The sequence below is a fragment of the Hyperoodon ampullatus genome, assembly GCF_949752795.1.
Source record: "Hyperoodon ampullatus genome assembly, chromosome: 7".
Classification (NCBI taxonomy): Eukaryota; Metazoa; Chordata; class Mammalia; order Artiodactyla; family Ziphiidae; genus Hyperoodon; species Hyperoodon ampullatus.
This window is the reverse complement of record NC_136920.1, coordinates 98,731,415-98,744,848: the sequence shown is the minus strand read 5'-3', so window position 1 is coordinate 98,744,848 and position 13,434 is coordinate 98,731,415.

The window sequence follows — 13,434 nt, the reverse complement described above, 5'->3', positions numbered from 1 at the left end:
GGTCAGAAACACGTCCAGAGTGATTGCACATCCAGAAATCCCAGGTTACCAGAATTCCATCTCTAGAATCAAAGGTTGTGATGCTCTAGATCAAAGCTGGAAGGGAACAAGCAGGGAGATGGAATAAGCAGAGAGAGGCAGCCTCAATCTGCCTGGTGCCTACAGTGCCAGGCCCTTTACACCCACGTCCACTTCCTCCTCCTGACAGCCCTGGGAGATGGGCATCTGCGTCGACACCTTACGGAAAGGGGGCCGAGGCCGTGGGGATGGATGACCACGAAGTGAGGTGCAGGGAGGAGGGGGCAGCTCACTGCCTGAGCTCTCACTCAGGCCTGGGCACTGTGTGGATTCTTCATCTAGTTCGGTGATTCCTTACAATCTGGCTGTGGGGACCACTGACCCCATTTTTACAGATTAGGCAACTGGGACTCAGTGAAGTCTAGAGTGTGCAGTTTCAAAGCAGAAGTCCCAACTGTGTCTGGCTCCAAATGCCATTCTCTTTCTAACAGGGATGATGTGTAGACAGCCTTAAGGGAATAAGGAGATACATTAAGTGTCACTGAGTTTTAGGGGGAGTTTCCCACTTGGTTTGAGCTATAGAAACTGAGCCTTGGGACTTCCCTGGTGGTCCAGAGGTTAAGAATCTGCGTTTCAATACAGGGGACTCGGGTTCAATCCCTGGTCAGGGAACTAAGATCCCACACGCCGCAGGGCAACTAAGCCCACGCGCCACAACTAGAGAGCCTGCACGCCGTGACTAGAGAGAAGCCCGTGTGCCGCAACTAAGACCCGACAAAGCCAAAAATAAATAAATAAGTAAATAAATATTTTTTAAAAAAGAAAAGAAACTGAGCCTTAAATGGGTTTGTATGCGGAGGGGGGGCGGCAAAAGTGGGGGATCAGCTCCCCTCATCCTCTTTTTCAAGCAATGGCAACAGTCCAGCCAGCTTCCAGGGCTCTTACTGTCCTGAGTAGTCATCAGGTTGCGGGACTGTAAGCCCAGTGTTTTGGCTCCTTGGGTCCATCCACAACACAGGCCATGCCTCCCACTGTCCCCCCTCGGTTGGACGGCTGCCTGCTGCCTTCAGAGAGCCAAGAGCCCGCTCTTGGGTCCCTGGTGGCCCTGCAGGTCTCGGGCAGGCCAGGTTACTGGCTTGGCAATCACAGGAGAGAAGGCCTATTGTGTCAGGGAAGCATGAAGTGTCCAGAACAATTCCCATTTCCTGGCCTTCACACCCTCCATATTACTGTGCAACTGTTTCCTTGGGCACCAGGGCAATTTAGCAAGTGTATTTTGCATCAGTCCAGCAATTTCTGATATTAACTCTCGCAGGGCTTTCTCGGGGCTGCCTCTCCTACATGGACATCACCTCTCTCGGCCTCAAGAGTCAGCAGCGGGCGCCACCTGGGGCCAGCCCTGCTTCCCTGGAAGACAGACCCACTCCAAGCCGGACTCTCTTAGAGCAAGGCCTCGTGGCTCTTCTGGCTGGCTGGGACCTCTGATGATATACTTGCATTACTTCCAAGCACTGTGACAGCAGATATGATCGGGCCCATTTTACAAAGGTAAAAGCTGAGTCGCACAAAGCATGCTTGTCCGGCCCCATTGGGATGCTGCCTACTGATCTCCACATCTGCTTTTGGTCTTCATTCCCCCATTCTTCTTTCCATGTCCCCCAGGTGAAAAACAAAACTACCCCCATTTTTCTCCATGCTTTGGCCTAAGGTGATATTCAAAATATTTAGCATCCTCTAAGGCTAGGGCACCAAACAAGCAGAACAAATGCCTTAGGGCCGAGTATGGTCTTGAAAGCCCCCTGTTGTGCCAGGTTAACCCTTTAGTGTCTACAACTGAAATTAATATCATATGGTATATCGGCTATACCTCAGTACGATAAAATTAAAAAGGAAAAAAAGACCCTTAGCGTGTACCCTTTCAAGGCCCATGGGTTTTAAGGCAGAGACCAGAGCAAGAAAAGTGGGTGAGGACCTCAGGGCAGTGAGTCTGTATGTATTTCAATATTTGATCAACTCCCACAGTCCTACTGCTGCAGTATCAGCCTCACCTGTGAACGCTAATACTCCAGCATTCAATTTCAAACACGCCTTCCCCACCCTCTCTCCCTCTCCTTCTCTCTCCCCCTCTTTCATCCACCCTTTCTCATTCTTTCCTTTAAATATAAAGACAAAGGGGACTTCCCTGGTGGCGCAGTGGTTATGAACCCTCCTGCCAATGCAGGGGACATGGGTTCGAGCCCTGGTCCAGGAAGATCCCACATGCCGCGGAGCAACTAAGCCCGTGCACCACAAATACTGAGCCTGCGCTCTAGAGCCCACGAGCCACAACTACTGAGCCCACGTGCCACAACTACTGAACCCACGTGCCTGGAGCCCATGCTGCGCAACAAGAGAAGCCACCGCAATGAGAAGCCCATGCACCGCAACGAAGAGTAGTCCCCTCTCGCCGCAACTAGAGAAAGCCCGCACACAGCAACGAAGACCCAACGCAGCCATAAATAAATAAATTAATTTAAAAAATTATTTTAGAATAAATAAGTATAAAGATGAAAGAAATTGGAGGATTCCTTCCAATAATTTGAGATCCCTTGCACAGGATGAGGACATGCCAGGATTTGCAGATGAACAAAAGGGAAAGTTAGAAGAGGCTGAAAATTACTGCATGCCTATTAAAAATCAGCCAGGCTCAAGCAGTCCTGACTAGCAGACAGGGCCTGTAGCTCCAGGGAAGTGGTACTTAACGGAATTTGCAATTAAGAGAAGCTTGGAGCCCTGCCACAGACCGCTTCCCTTGACTTTTTTTTTTTTTTTTTTTTTTTTTGAAAAAGAATCACAACACAGGGACCTAAATGGAAGACGACAATAATGTAAGGTGACAGATGTCAGTCTGGCAGAAAACACCAGGAAGACCAAGCTACTTACCTGTAGCTGCCACATGCTCGGCTCTCCATCCTGGTCTGGGAGGCAGAGTCTTGGTGGCTGTCCAGGGACGGCTGTCCAAATTCCCAAGAACTGGGCTCAGCATCCAGGTCCCTCCAGCTCGCCCTGGGTAAACACAGGCATCTGCAGGCAGGAGACGCAGCCTCGGCGGGCACGCCTGCTTCAGAAACCCGGCCCACCCAGCTGTCCAGCAGGGGTGGGAGCTGCCACCTCCCACACCAGGCTTTCCAGGGACTTGGCAGCCCCGTCTACCAGGAGCCACATAAATCTTTAAAGAAGGTTCATTTCTGGGCTTCCCTGGTGGCGCAGTGGTTGAGAGTCCGCCTGCCGATGCAGGGGACACGGGTTCGAGCCCTGGTCCTGGAAGATCCTGCATGCCATGGAGCGGCTGAGCCCGTGAGCCATGGCCACTGAGCCTGCACGTCCGGAGCCTGTGCTCCGCAACGGGAGACACCACAACAGTGAGAGGCCTGCGTACCGCAAAAAAAACCCCAAAAAAACTTAATCCCAGTCATAGCATCATAGAGCACTTTATGGTTTGCAAAAGTAGTTTTCACATGCATCATTTCATTTCCTCTTTATGGCATCTGCTACAAACTGAATGTGTCCCACCCCCAAATTCATCTTTTGAGGTCCCAACCCCAAATGTGATGGTATTAGAGGTGGGGGATTTGGGAAGTGACTAGGTCATGAAGGTCGAGCCCTCAGGAATGGGATTAGTGCCCTTTTATAAAAAGAGACCTCAGGAGCTCCCAGACTCCTCCTGCCATGTGAGGACACAGCCAGAGGACTCCATCTATGAATCTGGAAGTGGACCCTCACCACAAGGAATCTGCTGGCACCTTGATCTAGAAGACTTCCAGCCTCCAGAATTGGGAGAAATACATTTGTGTTGTTTATAAGCCACCCAGTCCGTGGTATTTTGTTATATCAGCCCAACCAGACTAAGACAGTCGCTCTGAGATAGCTGGTTTATCTCCATTTCACGGGGCAGGAAACAGGTTCAGAAAGGACAAGGGACTTGCCCCAGGCACATGACTGGTACGGATGAGGCAGAAGGAGGCCTCACTGTAAACGCTGTGTCCTCTCCAAGGACGCCTGCAGGCATTCAGGGAGCTGTGCTCAGGGCACCAGCACTCTGCAGGCCAAAGGCGCTGGGTTTATCAGGGCTGGAGGTTGGCTTCTACCCCTAAATAACCAGAGTAAGATCTTACACCTTCTCTCAAGAAGACACGAATCACAGGAGCATTCAGCTCTTGCCTTGTACAGAGGAGAGTGGACTCTTGTCAGGATCTGTAGCCTTTAACAAGATTCTCTGCTTACCTTTTTGGGGCCTGAAACCATGGGGTGCATAGGGCCACTCTGACAAAGTGATGCCTCTCAGGCAGTGGAGATGACACAGGTTCAGGGTCAGGTTGGAGGCTGCCTCCTGCTCCATGCTTATGGCCAGATGGGGCCAGAGCACACGTGCAAGCACGCACGCGCACACACACACACACACACACACACACACACACGCCAGGCCTCTAGAGCTCAAGGACAAGAGCTCACCCCTCACCATGCAGGAGACTCTACAAAGGCAAAGATGCAGCTCACCTCCCAGCAGATGCTCAAAGAGACTTGGGTTGGGGACTGCATGTCCCCGGCATGGGGTCATCATCCTGGACTGCTGCAGGAGATTGGCTAAAACATGGTGCAGCTGGCTCCCCTGGGAATTAGGGGTCCTGGATTCCAAACTACCTCTGCGCCTAGTGAGCCGCGTGACCTTGCAGTAGCTGCTTACCCACTTTCTGCTCAGCTTTCTCAACTGGAAAATGTAGATGAAACAGCCTTTCAGGGTCAATGCAGTGAGTCCGTGACGTCTTGAAATCTCTTAAAAATAACAGCTCACATTTACCGGCTCTGTGTGCTAAGTGCTTTGTGCCCATCCTCTCTTTGAAGGCTCATAATGAGAAGCAGCTTTTATTAACCCTAGTGAGTAAGTAGAAAACAGGTGCAGAGAGGTTAAGTCACTGACAACATCAAATGACTGTCAAATGGCCGAGTGGGGCTTGAGAGTTTTAGGTCTTGCTTAACCGCTGTACTGTACTTTTTCGAAGTGCTTACGAAAAGTATTTATTTTTTTTTCTTTTCAAAACAATATTCCACTTCACAGAAATGAAATTAGTTTAGGTAAGAAGCAGCAAACTTGTAATATAATTGCATTCAATGCTACCATTCAATCAGGACAGTCTCATACATGATTGTTTGCTAAGATTTTGTTACAAAAGCTCTTCTCTCAGATTCTATAGTGGATGCTTTTTGCTTTTACTAACCAGCGTCAATTCAGACAGCTTTCTTTGGAGGAAAAGAAATCCACTTTCTCTCTGGGGAATCACTCCTACCCCTGCCTTGGATGTAGTTGGCTCCATGGGGTGGGTGTGTCAGGTAACCCTGGAATGGTCAGTCATTTCCCTGGCCACAGTGATGGTTTTGGAGATGTTCCTGTGACCTGGACAGATCCAATGAGACACAAGACATTCAAATTTTAATTTTTTTTTAATGAGCCTGTTGAGAACTCTTTTCTCTCTGTGTGTGACATTGGACTTGGCCTGGCAGGACGTGGGCTTAGAACTGAGGCCAGTCATATTGCCACAACCTCAGCCCTGCCTAAGAAAGAAGCTGACATAAAAACAGAGAGCAGAGCTAGTGGATGGAAATATCATACACCCCCACAGCCAGCTTCTCCTGAAAATCTAGGTCTATCCACTGGAATCTGCAGTTACATACACCAATAAAATCCTCTCTTGATTTTAAGCCTATTGAAGATTTGTGGTCTATTACTTACAACCTGAAGAGTCCTAATTGACCAAGAAAAAGCAGTTACAGGAGTCAAGAAGCCCAATTATCTGGCTTCAGCCCCCATCCTGGTTGGAGGTGAGGCACTTCCATTCTAGAAAAGACCACAATCTGCCTGGCATTTCTGAGGATCCCTGATCCTCTGAACTGAGGGGTGCCTGGGTTTTACCTGATAATCAAGGCTGCTTCTGGGGCCAGTGGAACAACTGGGCTAAATGGTACAAAAGCCCAAGAGTCGGTGGTAAGAGCAGATGGCGAGACATGTCATTGCTGCCCTGGGGAAGGGGGTGGCAGTGCATCTGCAGCAGTGCCCTCCTCTCCCATCAAGCTTCTGCTGGGAAAGTCTAAGCACTGGGGACTACTTCTGGAAGGAAAATTAAAATTAATCAATGTATAAATCAATGTAAATTCTTTGTGCCCCTCCCACCCCACCATTCCATTTATTGAAGTCCTACCCCCCCAATACCTCAGAATCTGATTGCATTTGGATTTAGGGCCTTTAAAGAGGTTTTTATGGTAAAAGGAGGTAATATGGGTGGGCCCTAGTCCAATATGACTGATGTCCTTAGGAGAAAAGGGGATTAGGACACACACACACACACACACACACACAGGAAAATCATGTGAAGACACAGAAGAAGGCAGCTATCTACAAACAAAGGAGAGAGGCCTCAGAAGAAACACCCTGATCTTGGACTTCCAGCCAAGCCCCCTCCTCCTCGGCAGCCCTCCACCCCCAGTCTAAAATACTTTGTTAGAGCAGCCTTAGCAAACTAATACGATATATAAAGTAAATCATATAATAGCTATATAAATAGGAAAATAGATAGTTACTTTTAAATATAGATGCGTATACATGTGTATATGTGTGTATCTGTATCTATACATCTAGGACCTTATGTCTCTCTGCATATGTATGTGTACTCTTGCATGAGACCTCCATTGCTTCTCCATGGTCACAGCACAAGATCTTAGTCCCAGAATTGGGGGCTCTCCTTTCTTTCTCAGTTTCCACCACTCCAGCACTCTCCTTGCACAGCTTCACCGTCATCCCACTCGTGGCCATCTCCCAGACAGGTCACCCTCGTGGCACAACTGTCCCCAGCCGGAAGCGCCCGGTCTCAGACTGCCCACCTGATGAACTTCTGCTCAGCCCGAGAGGCTGCAGAAGCTTTCATCAGCTTTCCCAGAGAACCTGAGTCACTTCCTCCTCTGCGCTCTCCCGGCATCTGGCACACACCTCTATTAAGACATTGACTCCATTGTGCGGTAGTTACTCGTGTATCAGTTTGTCTCCCCGCAACAGCCTGCGAGTCCCTTAAGGAAGGAGCTGGTTCCTTGTCATCTTGGTAGCGCAGGCGGGTTTTGTGTGAGGGAGGGGATGCTCCCGCCTCCCCCGGCAGCCTGCCTGTGGGGTGAGCTGGCGCCCCTCCAGCGTTGTTTTCTTCCTCCCCCTCTAGAGGAGGATCAAACACACAATTCAGTGCGCTCCACCCTGAGGGGCGCCCCGCCCATGGGACAAACAAAAGCCTGGGGTTCGACGACAGGGAAGGCGGAGAGAGAATTATAGGAGCTCTCGACAGCAAATCAGGCATTTAGAGCCAAGCGCTGAGGCTTTCGGAGATTAAATGCATTATAGATTTGCTAAACGCGAGGCGAGCGAAAGAAAAGGTAGACAGATCATTGCTACCCTTCAGGCAGCCGGGGTGGGCCGGCGGGGGGCGCGCAATCACGCCGGCATGAATGCGAGACGCGCGGGCTTAATTTTTCATTTGCAATCAAGGCCACGTCCCCCCTCCTCGTAGTTTCAGAAACACCGGTCCTTCCTCGGGCTCTTTTCACAGGCCGAATTGCCGAGAGAAGGGAAAATTATCCAGAGATAATGGTGCTGATTATGGGACAGCAAGTGGCTGGAAATGCAGCCGTGGCTTACAGATGAGGAGCGGCGCGGGCCGGCAGAGGATGCGCAGGGCGGGGGATGCTCGGGGCGGGGATGCTGGGTGGCCCAGTCGTGTATCTTGGCGAGCTCGAGGGTCCCAGCGCTCCTGCCCTGACTGAACTGCAGCCGGGTGTCTCGTGTCTCTTCCTTGAATGGTGACATGTTTAGGCTTCTTGGAAAGTTCTTTTTTTCCTCCAGTTCATACCCACCCTTCTTTTAATCCAAAAAAAAGGAGCAAAGAATGTTCTATAATGCAGAGAATTCAGAGAAGGCAGAGCGCTTGGGATTACAGGAGGCCGGATCATGGGAGCCAGATTCAGGGAGTCAGAGGGCCTGGGTTCTGGTCCCTGCACCTGCCACAGGTGCACCTTCATGAATCTGGGGCACATGCCCCTCTGGACCCATGGTCTTCTCCTCAGAAGCAGGTGTAGGATCAAGTGAGCATCACTGTTCTATGCTTCACAGCTGGAGGGAAAACGTCTTTATACTTCTGAAGAAATATCAGAAGGAGACTGGGTGGTTCTCAGTCTCTTCTGAAAAGGAGACTTAAGAAAATTAACTTGAGTTGCAGCTTGAGGGACTCAGGCTAGACCTGAAAAAAGAATTATCAATAGAGGGGAGTTGTTAAAACATGAAACTGGATACTACAGGAAGTTTCAAAACTTCCTTTTTGGTAGAATTTTCTAGAATCTCAGAGTGGGCTAGACTCTGAATGTGCCTCTTCTGAGGTGGCGGTGAATCTATCTGTGAAGTTCCTCTACGGGCTGGGCCCACCTCTGGACACTCTTGGAATACTGTTTCAGTATCCCTCCATTCAGACCTAGGAGGTGGGTGTTTGATCCTAAAATAAGCACACAGAAGTTTGGTGGCCTTGCCAAGATCACCGCTGGCCAGACATGGGAGTTGAATCTGAACCCGAGTCTGACTGGTTTCAAACGTCTCTCTCCCCCCAAGGCCTGCGTCCTCTCTTGCTAGAAAGAGGCAGCAGAGAAGGTGGGTAGCGAAGGCTCTGAGGGCATTTCTGTGCAGCCTCAGAGGAAACCAATGTAAGGCTGAGCGCCTCTCCCCTGCGGTCTTGCCCTGCCTTGCCATTGACAACCAGAGAAGGTGTTCCAGAGGGTTGTTTCCAGGATTGCAAGTGTTGTCTTCTGCTGCCTGTGTTCCCTGACCTCCTCCTGGGTCCTTGGCCCCTTTTACAAGCTGCCACGGTGAATGGCTGGGCCAGTGGAAGGAAGCTTCTTACTGCCATTGGCCAGGGACAGAGCTCTGGGCAGGAGAGGGCTCTGGGCATGGGTTCCTCTGCTCTCTGCAGCGGAAGCTGGGCGGCTGCTGCCTCCCCCAAAGTCTGGGATGTCACAGAAGATATACAGACTGCCAACAAACACATGAAAGGATGCTCAACATCATTAATCATTAGAGAAATGCAAATCCAAACTACAATGAGATATCATCTCACACCGGTCAGAATGGCCATCATCAAAAACTCTAGAAACAATAAATGCTGGAGAGGGTGTGGAGAAAAGGGAACCCGCGTGCACTGTTGGTGGGAACGTAAATTGATACAGCCACTATGGAGAACAGTATGGAGGTTCCTCAAAAAACTAAAAATAGAACTACCATATGACCCAGCAATCCCACTACTGGGCATATACCCTGAGAAGACCATAATTCAAAAAGAGTCATGTACCACAATGTTCACTGCAGCTCTGTTTACAATAGCCAGGATATGGAAGCAACCTAAGTGTCCATCATGATGATGAATGGATAAAGAAGATGTGGCACATATATACAATGGAATATTACTCAGCCATAAAAAGAAACGAAATTGAGTTATTTGTAGTGAGGTGGATGGACCTAGAGTCTGTCGTACGGAGTGAAGTAAGTCAGAAAGAGAAAAACAAATACATATGCTAACACATATATATGGAATCTAAGAAAAAAAAAAAGGTCATGAAGAACCTGGGGCAAGATGGGAATAAAGACACAGACCTACTAGAGCATGGACTTGAGGATATGGGGAGGGGGAAGGTTAAGCTGTGACAAAGTGAGAGAGTGACATGGACATATACACACTACCAAATGTAAAATAGATAGCTAGTGGGAAGCAGCCGCATAGCACAGGTAGATCAGCTCCGTGCTTTGTGACCACCTAGAGGGGTGGGATAAGGAGGGTGGGAGGGAGGGAGATGCAAGAGATATGGGAACATATGTATATGTATAACTGACTCACTTTGTTATAAAGCAGAAACTAACACACCATTGTAAAGCAATTAATTATACTCCAATAAAGATGTTAAAAACAAACAAACAAACAAACAAAAAGTTCAAATGCAAACTGCTCTTCACACGGGGAACCAGTGGAAGGGTGGGAACGCCTCAGGGCTGCACCACCCCCATTCCTGCCACAAGCAGGATGCTGGCTCGAAGGCCTTTCCCAGGTCCAAGGGCTGTGAAGTCAGCTGCGTCACCCTCGGTTTTGAAGGCGTGCAAGCCCATCACGAGTCCTCTAGAGGCAGGGGCCTGTCCTTGTCCTATCATCTAATATACTGGATGTTTGTGTTTCTTTCCCCAAGAAAACGTAAGTTTCATGAGAGCAGGAACTTCATTTTTTTCTTAACTTCTGTCTCCCCAACACCCAGAAGAGTGCCGGGCACATAGTAGGTCTCAATAAAAATTGTTGGGTGAAGGAATAAATTAGCAGCATTATCATTCCACCCCGCTCCCATTTCATAGATGATGAAACTGAGGTAGAGTTGGGTTAATTAACTCAAGGTCCCTCCTAGCCTTGGGCTTTTAGGGAAGGCGTGCTTACCAACTCAGTAGTCCCTGGAAGTTCTTCTGCTAGTCTGACTTGCTTCCCTCCAAATTCAAGGAGGGCCCATTGCCAGCCTTGAAGACCAGCTGAGGAGCACATTCATGGGGGGCCCCTCTTTAGGTGAAGAGAACGGTTTCAGGTGAGGTTGCCATCGTGGAGGGAAGGTCCTCAACCCCCATATCCACATGGTTGGTTGTCACAGGAGCTGTACATCTGTCTGTTAATGCGAGGAAGGGGAGGGAGACTTTAAGTGACTTCAGCTATAGATCTCACAATTACTCTCCCTCTCTCTAATTTGGTTGTTAATGTATTAGCTACAGCTTTGCCTTCTAGGCTAGAAATTGTTTTCCAGCCTCCCCCGGCCTGAAATTATACATCCAGATAGAGTAGTGTTCATTAAAGTAAGATTAGGAGAGGATAATATGTGAGAGGTATGTAATCTTTTGCAAACGGTTAGTAAATTGGAACTACCCCAATTACAATCTTGTTCATCACACAGGGCTGAATTACTCTGCCTGGGACGGGAGTCTCCGCCACAGCTCTGCTCGGCTCACATTTCATAAATATTGTAGACACATGATATTCTCAACCATCTGCTTCGCTGGTCGCCGAGCACATTTTCTGACTTTCTGGTTGACTGCAGAGAGTGGCAGGAGTGAGGCGGCCATCATGCCAGCCGGCCTCAAAGCCCAGCTAGGCCAGCCTTCATGGAGGGCTCTGCCCACGCCATGTGCCTCGGGCACCTTCCCCCAGGCCGTGCCAAGCCCGCTGGCCTCCTCTTAAGGGGACACACCCCCATGAATGTCTCCTGTGGCTCCCAGGTTCTCACCCAGCAGGGACCCGTGTGCAGTGGGGCCGTGCTGGCGGGGATCATCTCTAGAAGGGGTGGGCAAGGCTGATGGAGCTGACTTAGAGAATAGCCCAGGGTGCTGTGGGGTCCAGGCAACGCCCTGGTCATCTGAAATTCTGCCTCTGCCTTGCAGGGCAGACGGTCTGTAACAGGGAACGACGCAGCCACGGTTCTCACAGGCTGTCTGTTCAGCATCAAGGCTGGGTCTGTCTCTTCCTCTCACCCCTTTGGTTCTGGCCAGAGCTGTTCCTTCTGATCACTTTGTGTCCCTAAAATCCTATGTCTTTCAAAGAGGCAGTGAAATGTCATAATTAAGAGAGAGGATCTGACAATGGAGTGTCTGGATTTAAATCCTGCTCCGTTGTTGACCAGGTGTGATCCTGAGTACATAGTTGAATCAGTCTGTGTCCAGGTTTCTCCATCTGTAAAATGGGTATAATAATAATAACCTATCTTAGAGGACGGTGGTGAGTTAATATTTAGAACAGTACCTGGCATACAGTAAGTGCTCAACAAACTTTAGCTATTATTTTATTGCAAATGTATTTTGAGTCTCTTCCTCAGATCTCAGCATCCCCCACAAAGAACATGCAGAGTGCTTGTGCTAGAAGTAAACTCCAGGCAGGAGGGAACCAGACAAAGAGAAAAGGCTGGATCCTTTTAGGTTAACAGTGCACGAGGGAGCACGTTTTACAGAGCTTATTTCATTCTATCCTCACAGATCTTGAAGCATGTATATTATTATGCCCATTGTACAGATGAGGAGGTGAGGCTCAAAGAATTTTAAAAAGCAGATTTCTTGTTGCTGCCTTGTTTAAAACTTTCAGTTAACCTTTTGTTTTATAATAAATCCCCAAATTCTTGAATGGTTTATAAAATGCTCCATGGTCTTGTTCTCACACACCTCCTCATTCACCCTTTGCTCACACCTGGTCCTATCACCTCGCCAACCTGTTCTTTGTCCATGTCATGCATCCTCCTGCTTCAGGGCCTTTGCACATGCTGTTTCTTCTGCCTGGGCTTGACCTCCCCTTCCCTTTTTGCCCAAATAATTTCTATTCATCCCTCAGGTCTCAACCTGCACTTCTAAAGAGAAGCCTTCCTGGAGTCCCCCAGACTTGATAAGGCCCCAGCAATGTATGCTTTGATAACAACCCCTGTGTTTCTTTCATGAAATCTCTTACAACTGTGACTAAACACTCAACTGTGTGTGTGTTTTCTGTCTTATTAGAGTGCAAGACTCATAGACAGAGTCTGTGTTAGTCAGGAGAGGCTGGGCTAAGCAGTGGGAACATAAATTCCAAATCTCACATTTTCTCTCTCCTGCCACATCCCCATGTGGGACAGCAAAATCCTCTATTCCACCTGGTCACTCAGGGATCCAGGTCATTGGGGGCTTCAGCGCCTTGTGGCTGCACCATCTGGAACACCAAGGCTCCTTGGAGGCTGCAGTAGGGGAAGAGAAAGACTGGAGAATCAGGTGTGAGCAGGGAAATCGTGGGCTCAGCCCCAGATGATGGGCATCCCTTCTGCTCCATTTCACATTGTCTGCCCAGCTGCTAGGAGGCTGGGATGTATAGGGGAACAAGTGAAATATTTGCTCTGCCACAGGGACCTGGTCCAGCTGGTTCGCTTGTGTGTTTTCCATGCCTAGCACATTGCTTGGCACATAGTAGCAGCCCCCCACCCAAATATCTGCTGAATGAATGAGCGTGTCATTGGGTGTAGGTCGAGAGTCTCCCAGTGAGTGCACTGTGGAGGTGCTGGCTTTGGACCATGATCCTCCCAGGTTCAAAACCTTTGGCCTGTGTACTCTACTGCGTCTTCCCAGGTTTAGGGCGTGCTTCTTTTCTCAGAATATAGAGAACAGAATACCATGCATTTAGGCATTAATAGATTTGTTTTTCCTGATGAAAGTGATGATGAAAGTTGCATGTCCTCCAATCAGCTTTGCAATTAGCCATTCAGCCACTCACCCAACACAAGTGGCAGCTCAAATTCAGCGAACGTTTCCTAAGTGCCTGCTATGTACCA